The sequence below is a fragment of the Miscanthus floridulus genome, chromosome 13 (genome assembly GCF_019320115.1).
Source record: "Miscanthus floridulus cultivar M001 chromosome 13, ASM1932011v1, whole genome shotgun sequence".
NCBI lineage: Eukaryota > Viridiplantae > Streptophyta > Magnoliopsida > Poales > Poaceae > Miscanthus > Miscanthus floridulus.
The window spans coordinates 7,298,534-7,308,546 of record NC_089592.1 but is presented as its reverse complement, the minus strand read 5'-3'; the positions used below and the strand labels follow the sequence as shown (position 1 = coordinate 7,308,546).

Genomic DNA, 10,013 nt, shown 5'->3' with positions numbered 1-10,013 from the left:
GCCGACGCATGATCTAGAGGAGAGCTAAGGTAATAAGGATTATATTCCACTAGAGCATCGCCAAGAGTCTTTTAAATTTTCACTTTCTAAATCATTATTTGGAGGGTCATTTGCATAAAAATTGCTTTCTATATATTTTTCACCCTTTAATAGTTTTTTTATATCTTATTTATACTTTAGACAACCATTCTCGTTTTCTATCTTTGGCTTGCGAGAAATTCAGAATAGAAGATGTCTATATTAGGTATCAGTTAAAGAAGCTGCACTTAGAATATTTTTTTCACCGCAATTTTTATTCCTAACAATTAGACACGATATAGAAAGTCCCTTGAAGATGCTCTAAAAACTCTAAACAATTTAATTGTTTAGTAAATTTGATTTCTAATTTGAAGTCAAGCAAGTTTGTCTGAAAGTTTTTTTTGATAATGGAATAATGGATATACATTAATCATATGGACTAGTGGCGAGATTTGTTTACCCATATATATAAGGAAGCCACAGCTGTACACAATCACAATGAAATTCAAATATCTGTTCTCGCACTCTTGTGAGTTGTGATGAGCAAACAAACCAAAACTATTGACCACCGATCACAGGGGAGCTACTGCCCGGTGGGCGATGGTGCGCCAGCGCCGCGGCGGAGTGTGCGGGTGTAGTTGATGATGGAGTTGAGGCGCTCCAGCTTGAGATCCTCCCGGAACCTCCGGATGAACGACTCTGCCCGCGCGTTCAGCGCCGCCTTCCCCTCCAGTGCTTCCTCCGTTTCCCGCCTGCACGCAGGTGCCCGCTGCATGGTTGCTTCCTCCTGCTCCGCCACCTTCTTCCCCTTTCGATCTCCCCACGGGCGGCGCAGTTGCCTCGTCGGCCGTGACAACATCTCCTGACGGCGATTGCTTCCCGTGACCCTGCAACGCCAGACCGTGAGCGGCCTCGTCGTCCGAGCTGGTGGACATGTCTTGTCCCCCTTCCGCCGCCTCTTCCTTAGCTGGTTCCGCAACAGGTGACCTCGCTGGTTCCGCAACGGCTGGTTGGTGCTGCTGCTCCAGCTCCTCTGCTTCCAGTTCCAGTTCGGGGGACGACGTGCTGTAGTACTCTTCCACGGGGACGGCGGGGTGGACGGAGAACATGGAGAAGGAGCGGAGCCGATCGAGGACCATGGACGACGCGCTCCGACAGAGCCTCCGCGTGGACGCCGCCACCGCGCGGCCACCTTGGTGGTGCCCGCGGGACGTGACCACGATGGCGCCGATGAGCACGTTGACGAAGAGGAAGAGCGCCGCGCCGGGGCTGATCCATGACGACAGCGGCCACCCGGACAAGTACTCCACTGCCATTGATTGCTGAGAAGCTCGCCGCTGAGTACGCAGTAGGAATAGGTGGGGTGAACGTTGGCTGCTGAACTTGGAATCCAACGGCCGAGACATTTGCAGGCGACGTGGCTAGCGCCATAGGCGAGGAACTTCTTCCAATTTGTAGAGGTTAATGCATATGCATCGGCTGGTAACCCAATTAAGCATGAAAAACATGCACTCCTCCATATTACAGATTGACAGCTAGTATATCTATTTATGTAGTACGTACTTCGGTACTTGTGTGCGTCAAATTGGAGTATAACCCCTGCTGTTGTTTTGTGTCCTGATCAGCAGGTTGGTCGAATCATATCCCTACAGCTAGCGAGTAGCGACTTCATGGCAGAGATGGTGTGTTCAGCACTTGTTCAGGAGACCGTGAGCAGAGGCGTCTCCTTTGCTTTGGGCAGACGCGAGGAGAAGGCGTCCCAAGGGCACTTGACGGAGAGGCTCGAGATGGCAGTCAGCGAGCTGGAGTTTGCACTTGAGAGGGCCATGGAGCTGCCCATCAGACACCTCTCCTTGCTCCAGCGCAGGAAGAATATCAAGCGTGCCTATGTCGAGGCCATGGAGCTGCTGGACAAGCACAAGCAGCAGGCGATGCCTCCCGGCCAGCAGGCCAGGAAGAGCTCCCGCAAGCGAAGGTTTAATTGTGCTGGCTTGAGCACAGTTGATGTTCGAAGATTTGAATGGTATGCAGATTGTGCCGGAAGGTTTGTGAGGGAGTCTGGTTGTTCACTTCATCACTACAGCTTTTGCAACCCTATTGTTAGGCATCTCCTTGAAGGGAAAACTCTCACTTATTATTCGGAGCAAGGAAACCTGCTACGACATCTCTACATCAAGCCCACGTATTCTGATGAGCGTGGCGTGGAGGCATTGCTAGCATACCGTTATGAGGATAGCACAGTGGCTGAGAAATGTTTCTGTCTAGGGTTGATCCTACGACTAACAGAAAGCACAGACTTAGTTGAGATTGCTATAAAAGGCTTGCAATCACTAGCATCTCAATTCAAACTTGCTGTTGAATATGCAATGGGAGAACTCACTCTACTATCTAATTTGCAAGACATTGCCCATTTGCATGGGCCTCTGTGGGTGGGCGTTCAAGAATGGCATATCGAGCACTCACAAATTTATCGCACAGACCCAGCATGCTGCAAAGGAAGCAGGCACGGACTTTGTGCTAACAACAACGTCTCATCAGATTTAGCAGATATATTCCCAGAGCAAATTATTATTTTGGGTTTCCAGTGCTATATATCAGCTCTACAGTCCAAAACACGTAGCTCATTTCATGAGTCCGGAAGAAGCAAAAACAGAGGCTGGAAGCCACCTGTGGTGCTGACAGCTGCCTTCATGCCTCATGCTGTGACTGGGACACAAGATAGTTATGCACTCGAAATCGTCGGAGATGCAACAGAGTATAGAAATGCTAGTAGCATACAACAAGTGGTGGAGACAATACAATCAGGCGCGGTCAATTGTTTTTCGTGTCAGCCAGAGTTGGCGAAATATGGAATGGATTGGTTCGGTAAACATGGTTTTGCATGGTTTGTGGTGGAAAAGTCAAGCTCTGAAACAGCACTTGACTTTTCCAACTTGTTGAATCACTGCTGCTGCCGAAATGAAGTCGTCGATTGCTACAAAGGCGGGAGAGAGAAAAATGTGCCATGCGGTGACTGCTGCTGCAGCAGCAGCAACAAAGTCGTCGATAGCTACAATGGCTGGCTGGAGAGAGAAAAATGTGCCGCCCACAGCCACCGCCGAAAAGGGCAGCCAAGTAGAGCCACTACCCGAGCAAGTGCAGGGAGAAGTAGAATGAGGTAGTTCAGTGTGCGTGTTAGTTGCCCTGCAGCCGAGTGTTACAAGGCTCAACTGTTCTCCTGATTCGTACGGTGATGTAAGCTACCTAGTGTGGTGTCCAGTTTTTGGACTCATTATTGTAATGTAATGTTCTGTAATGTCATGTAATGAGGTGCTCCATTACTTGTAACATGCAGATGTCTACTGTTTGAGATATAAAACAACTTTGTGCTGCCAATTAGTAGATGTTAATCGCCCGCGTTATTATTTATTACTATATGGTTGGCTATACAACTTGCCATCCCATACAGTACCGGTGCTTGTCTGAGTGAAAGTAAAATACTCCTCTACTTATTATTATATGATAATGATGGATCGGAGCGCGCAGAGCACCCCTGGATGCTGTTCATGTACGGTTAGCCATCCACGCTACTCCGCGTGTATTTGCGTGGAACTGGCGCGTCAAGTGTGCGGTCTGCTTTGCGCCCTGTTGTGCGGGTCCCGCACATCGTCCATGGAACAAAGCTATCGCATGAAGCCATTATGTGTGTCCCTTGCACTTCACCTTCTCCACGTTCGGATTTGAAAACGAGCCAGGAAGGATTGCACTTCGCCTTCTGCACGTCCCTTGCGCTTCACCCGTAACCTAATCTCCTCCCTATAAAATGAAAACTCGCATCTAGATCAGCTTCAATTCTTCCTAGCTCCCCGACTGCATCGCTACAACGTTGAGTTGCTCGGCCATGAGGATCTCTTCCTGGAGCCCCAGCTGCATCACTACTGAACGGACCGTGACGCCTAAGAGGAGGGTGAATTAGGCAACTTATAAACTATCTGTAAACTCCTCTAAAACAACCTAGTCAAAACATATGCAAGAAATAATCTATAGAGATGTACAACTAAGGGTTTGCTAGATGTGTTGCTATCTCTACCGCTGAAAGCTCTAGTTTGGTTTTTGATAATTGATGAAACCTAAGTGAACTAACCTCTTACTCTAAGTGATATATGAGATAGGTTGGTTCACACCAAGACGGAGCTAGATGGCACTCAAATATGATGATAAATTGCTTCACATTTGGAAAAGAAGAAAGAGAAAAGCAAAACCCTATGGGCTCAAAGCAAAGGTATAAAATATGGTATATGTTTTGCGGGTCAAAACACAATAGAGTGCGTGATCGGATTTAGGATAGATAACCGTACTATAAAGAGGGGAAATCTTTAATTGCAATGGTTATCTAGTGCCACTAAGTGTGAGTCTCATTTGCATATACTTTGCGCTTAGTGACGTGGTGAGATGCATGAGAAAGCCCAGGAAAATTCTTTTTGAAAAGCTATCTCAAGTGCTAAAATTAGTTTGGTAACTTTAGGAAGAGATAGCACTTGGTTCGGACATGTTATGCAGTCTAACAAGAATTTCTGTTCAACCGGCAAAATTGCCGATGGTGGGTGCTCTGGTTGCTCAACCAGCAATTAACCAGCAACAGCTCAGTCAGCCCAACAGTATTAAACTGGATGGAAAAAGGCAGAACCTCTGTCCAAAAGTGTACACTCTTAGCTACAGCGCTAAATCAAATAACAATGACGAGATCAAATAAGTATTATTAGATTTATCATTGAATATATCTTTATGGCATCAAACCATAATTACTGATACTATTTATATAAATTTAGTCAAACTTTAAATAGTTTAACTCTGATCAAATCTGAAATACACTTTTTTGGCACCGAGGGAGTATAGTACATACATGACAATGCATTGTCGTGCAAGTTTACGATCGTCGCATTGAGAAATCACATTCAGAATGCAGAGTAGGTACATGGAGCTCCAATCCGTCTCCTATGCACTATGGGCCTGTTTGGGACAGTTCCACCAACTCAAAAGTGAATCTAGATCTTAGGATTTATCTAGATTCACTATGAAGCAGCTCCACTGGTGGAGCTAGAGGTGTTTGGGACAGCTCCACCTCTATCTCTATCTCACTGCCAACCTGGGCCCATGCGTCAGGAAAAAAGTCACGGTCTTCTTCTTCCCACTAGCACCCACGCACTAGAAAAAAAGAGCACTGTCGAGGGGCATGGAGGCGCGGCCGACTAGGGCGGGTGCAGTCGTGGGCGCAGCCTCGCTAGGCAGGCTTGTCCTTGCCGGGGCGGGCGCGGCCCCCCGCCGGCCACACGCAGCCGCGGGCGCGGCCCCCGCCGGTCAAGCGCAGCCGCGAGCTAGGCCGGCCGCGGAGGGAGAGAAGCACCGCCACCGGACTGGGAGAGGGAGGCGCGTGCCGGGGGAGGGGGAGAGGGGCGCTGGGCCGGCCGGAGTGGGAGAGGGAGGCGCGGCCATGGCGTCGGAGGCGGCGCTCGTGCGAGTTGCGACAGGAGAACAGAGGAAACAAATAGAACGAACCGTTTTCTTTGCGTAATGAGTGGCATGGTGGCTAATTTTTCCCAACTCCACCAAACTGAGATCTGGTGGAGTACCCCTTCAGGTGATCCACCAATTTGGTGAATCTTGGGGCAGATCCACAAAATTGGTGGAGCAGATTCACTAGTTGAGCTGGTGGAACTAGAGGTGTTTGGCTAAAAAAATTGGACCTAGATCTGAAATTCGTGGATCTGGAGCTGCTGGAGCTGTCCCGAACAGGCCATATATATCATCAGTGCCAAGTAGGAAGAATCATCCTCAGCGCTTCCTTGAATTTTCCAGCTCCACTCGTTTCCGCAGGTTCACACTACTGTACACAGCGCAAGAAAGTCCCTTGAATTTTCCAGCTCCACTAGTTTCTGCAGGTTCACACTACTGTACACAGCACAAAAAAGTCCCCTCTATGGCTCCATACATTTTCTCTTCTCTATATATATAGATAGACTCTCAGAAATAATGAGGGAACACAGCAGTGTGTGCGGCTTCTTTGATATCTGTTGGTGATCCCTCCTCCTTCATCCCTTCAGTTGGTGCTGCATCAGCCTGCAGGGAGGCCGACGCATGATCTAGAGGAGAGCTAAGGTAATATGGATTATATTCCATGCATATGCATCGGCCGGTAACCCAATTAAGCATGAAAAACATGCACTCCACCATATTACAGATTTACAGCTAGTATATATATTTATCTAGTACGTACTTCGGTACTTGTGTGCGTCAAATTGGAGTATAACCCCTGCAGTTGTTTTGTGTCCTGATCAGCAGGTTGGTCGAATCATATCCCTACAGCTAGCGAGTAGCGACTTCATGGCAGAGATGGTGTGTTCAGCACTTGTTCAGGAGACCGTGAGCAGAGGCGTCTCCTTTGCTCTGGGCAGACGCGAGGAGAAGGCGTCCCAAGGGCACTTGACGGAGAGGCTCGAGATGGCAGTCAGCGAGCTGGAGTTTGCACTTGAGAGGGCCATGGAGCTGCCCATCAGACACGTCTCCTTGCTCCAGCGCAGGAAGATGATCAAGCGTGCCTATGTCGAGGTCATGGAGCTGCTCGACAAGCACAAGCAGCAAGCGATGCCTCCTGGCCAGGAAGAGCTCCCGCAAGTGGTAAATAAGCGCAAGCGATGGTTTAATTGTGCTGAGAAGATCATGTCCATCGCACCTTTTGCTGGCTTGAGCACTGATGATATTGGAAGATTTGAAAGGTATGCAGATTTTGCCGGAAGGTTTGTGAGGGACTTGGAGTCTGGTTGTTCACTTCATCACTACACCTTTTGCAACCCTATTGTTAGGCATCTCCTAGAAGGGAAAACTCTCACTTATCATTCGGAACAAGGAAACCTGCTACGACATCTCTACATCAAGCCCACGTATTCTGATGAGCGTGGCGTGGAGGCATTGCTTGCATACCGTTATGAGGATAGCACAGTGGCTGAGAAATGTTTCTTTCTGGGGTTGAACCTACGACTAACAGAAAGCACAGACTTAGTTGAGATTGCTATAAAAGGCTTGCAATTACTAGCATCTCAATTCAAACTTGCTGTTGAATATGCAATGGGAGAACTCACCCTACTATCTAATTTACAAGACATTGCCCATTTGCATGGGCCTCCGTGGGAGGGCATTCAAGAATGGCATATCAAGCTCACACAATTTTCTCGCCCAGACCCAGCATGCTGCAAAGGAAGCAGGCACGGACTTTGTGCTAACAACAACGTCTCATCAGAGTTAGCAGATATATTCCCAGAGCAAATTATTGTTTTGGGTTTCCAGTGCTATATATCAGCTTTACAGTCCAAAACACGTAGCCCATTTCATGAGTGCGGAAGAAGCAAAAACAGAGGTTGGAAGCCACCTGTGGTGCTGACAGCTGCCTTCATACCTCATGCTGTGACTGGGATACAAGATAGTTATGCACTCGAAATCATCGGAGACGAAGAGTATAGAAATGCTAGTAGCATACAACAAGTGGCGGAGACAATACAATCAGGAGCGGTCAATTGTTTTTCGTGTCAGCCAGAGCTGGCGAAATATGGAATGGATTGGTTCGGTAAACATGGTTTTGCATGGTTTGTGGTGGAAAAGTCAAGCTCTGAAAGAGCACTTGACTTTTCCAACTTTTTGCAGCGCTGTGACTGCTGCTGCTGCAACAAAGTCCTCCATAGCTACAATGGCTGGGTGGAGAGAGAAAAATGTGCCGCCCACAGCCACCGCCGAAAAGGGCAGCCAAGCAGAGCCACTACCCGAGCAAGTGCAAGGAGAAGTAGAATGAGGTAGGTAGGTGTGTGTGTTAGTTGCTCTACAGCCGAGTGTTACAAGGTTCAACTGTTCTCCTGATTCGTACGGTGATGTAAGCTACCTAGTGTGGTGTCCAGTTTTTGGACTCATTAATGTAATGTAATGTAATGTAATGAGGTGCTCCATTACTTGTAACATGCAGATGTCTGCTATTTGAGATATAAAACAACTTTGTGCCGCCAGTTAGTATATGTTAATCGCCCGCGTTATGATTTATTACTATATGGCTAGCTATATAACTTGCCATCCCATACAGTACCGGTGCTTGTCTGAGTGAAAGTAAAATACCCCTCTACTTATTATTATATGATAATGATGGATCGGAGCGCGCAGAGCACCCCTAGACGTTGTTCATGTACGGTTAGCCATCCACGCTACTCCGCGTGTATTTGCGTGGAACTGGCGCGGCGAGTGTGCGGTCTGCTTTGCGCCCTGTTGTGCGGGTCCCGTGGACATCGTCCATGGAACAAAGCTATCGCATGAAGCCATTATGTGTGTCCCTTGCACTTCACCTCCTCCACGTTTAGATTTGAAAACTCCGCATCCCGACCAGGATGGACTGCGCTTCGCCTTCTGCACGTCCCTTGTGCTTCACCCGTAACCTAATCTCCTCCCTATAAAATGAAAACTCGCATCTAGATCAGCCTCAATTCTTCCTGGCTCCCCGACTGCATCGCTACAACGTCGAGTTGCTCGGCCATGAGGATCTCTTCCTGGAGCCCCGGCTGCATCACTATTGAACGGCCCTTGACGCCTGAGAGGGAGGTGAATTAGACAACTTAAAAACTATTTGTAAACTATGGCCTCTAAAACAACCTAGTCAAAACATATGTAAGAAATAATCTATATAGATGTACAACTAAGGGTTTGCTAGATTTGTTGCTATCTCTACCGCTGAAAATCCTAGTTTGATTTTTGATAATTGATGAAACCTAAGTGAACTAACCTCTTGCTCTAAGTGATATATGAGATAGGTTGGTTCACACCAAGGTGGAGCTAGATGGCACTCAAATGTGATGATGATGGCCAAATTGATGATAAATTGCTCCACATTTGGAAAAGAAGAAAGAGAAAAACAAAACCCTATGGGCTCAAGGCAAAGGTATAAAATAGGGTATTTGTTTTGCCGGTCAAGACACAATAGAGTACGTGATCGGATTTAGGATAGATAACCGTACTATAAAGAGGATAAATCTTTAATTGCAATGGTTATCTAGTGCCACTAAGTGTGAGTCTTATTTGCATATACTTTGCGCTTAGTGACGTGGTGAGATGCATGAGAAAGCCCTGGAAAATTCTTTGTGAAAAGCTATCTCAAGTGCTAAAATTAGTTTGGTAACTTTGAGAACAGATAGCACTTGGTTCGGACATGTTGTGCAGTCTAACAAGAATTTCTTGTTCACCCAGCAATTAACCAGCAATTCTCCCTCAACAAAAATTTCTTGGCCAGGAATAGTGAGTGGGGTACCGGAGAGAGAGAGAGAGAGAGAGAGAGAGAGAGAGAGAGAGCGTGTGAGAGGGAGAGCAGTCTGCTTCCGCTGTTGACTTCACGTGAGAGGGGAGGTAGCGCTGTGCCAGCGACTGTTGTGCATTGTCGATCGGTTGTTGGCATACGTCTGCCACTTCGCCTGAGGGAGAGAGAAAGCGCGGTGCCGTTTGCTGCCATCTCTGCTCGTCCGTTTTCCATCACCGTCCCTACATACGGACGCGAGTAGGAGCACTTGCTCGCCCGTGAGAAGCACGTGTTTAGCCATTGAAGCAGAGGGGTCACATGCTAGTGTGAGAGAGAGCGTTGCTTGGCTGGCCACCCGTTGCCTGTCGCCGTTTCCACCCGTTGAGAGGCTGGCTGGCTGGTAGGTAAGGGGGCTGCGGCTAGGGAGCCTTTAAGTTGGTTGCCCCTTCTCCTTTCTCTCACCTCTTCCATTCTTCTAATGAGAGAACAAGAAAAGTGAAGAGCAAGTTCTTCCCTCTCCTCTCTTTCTCTCCAATCTTGGTGCTCATCCTAAGAGAGATCTTGAGAGCTCGAAGTGTTGATGTGAAGAACATCTCCTCCTTCTCCTCTCCTTCTCCAAAGCTTGGTGCTCATTTGAGAGAGGATTTGGGGGAAACCCTAGTGTGTGCATTTGAGATCACAAAATTGGTGGCACTAG

General features: G+C 47.7%; 3 pseudogenes; 2 read left to right on the top strand and 1 right to left on the bottom strand.

Moving 5' to 3' along the window:
• Positions 1-489: 489 nt before the first annotated feature.
• On the bottom strand, positions 490-1,334 carry LOC136500366 (uncharacterized; annotated as a pseudogene).
• Positions 1,335-1,603: 269 nt separating this feature from the next.
• Positions 1,604-3,320, top strand: LOC136502183 (uncharacterized; annotated as a pseudogene).
• Positions 3,321-6,038: 2,718 nt separating this feature from the next.
• Positions 6,039-8,015, top strand: LOC136502060 (uncharacterized; annotated as a pseudogene).
• Positions 8,016-10,013: the final 1,998 nt, after the last annotated feature.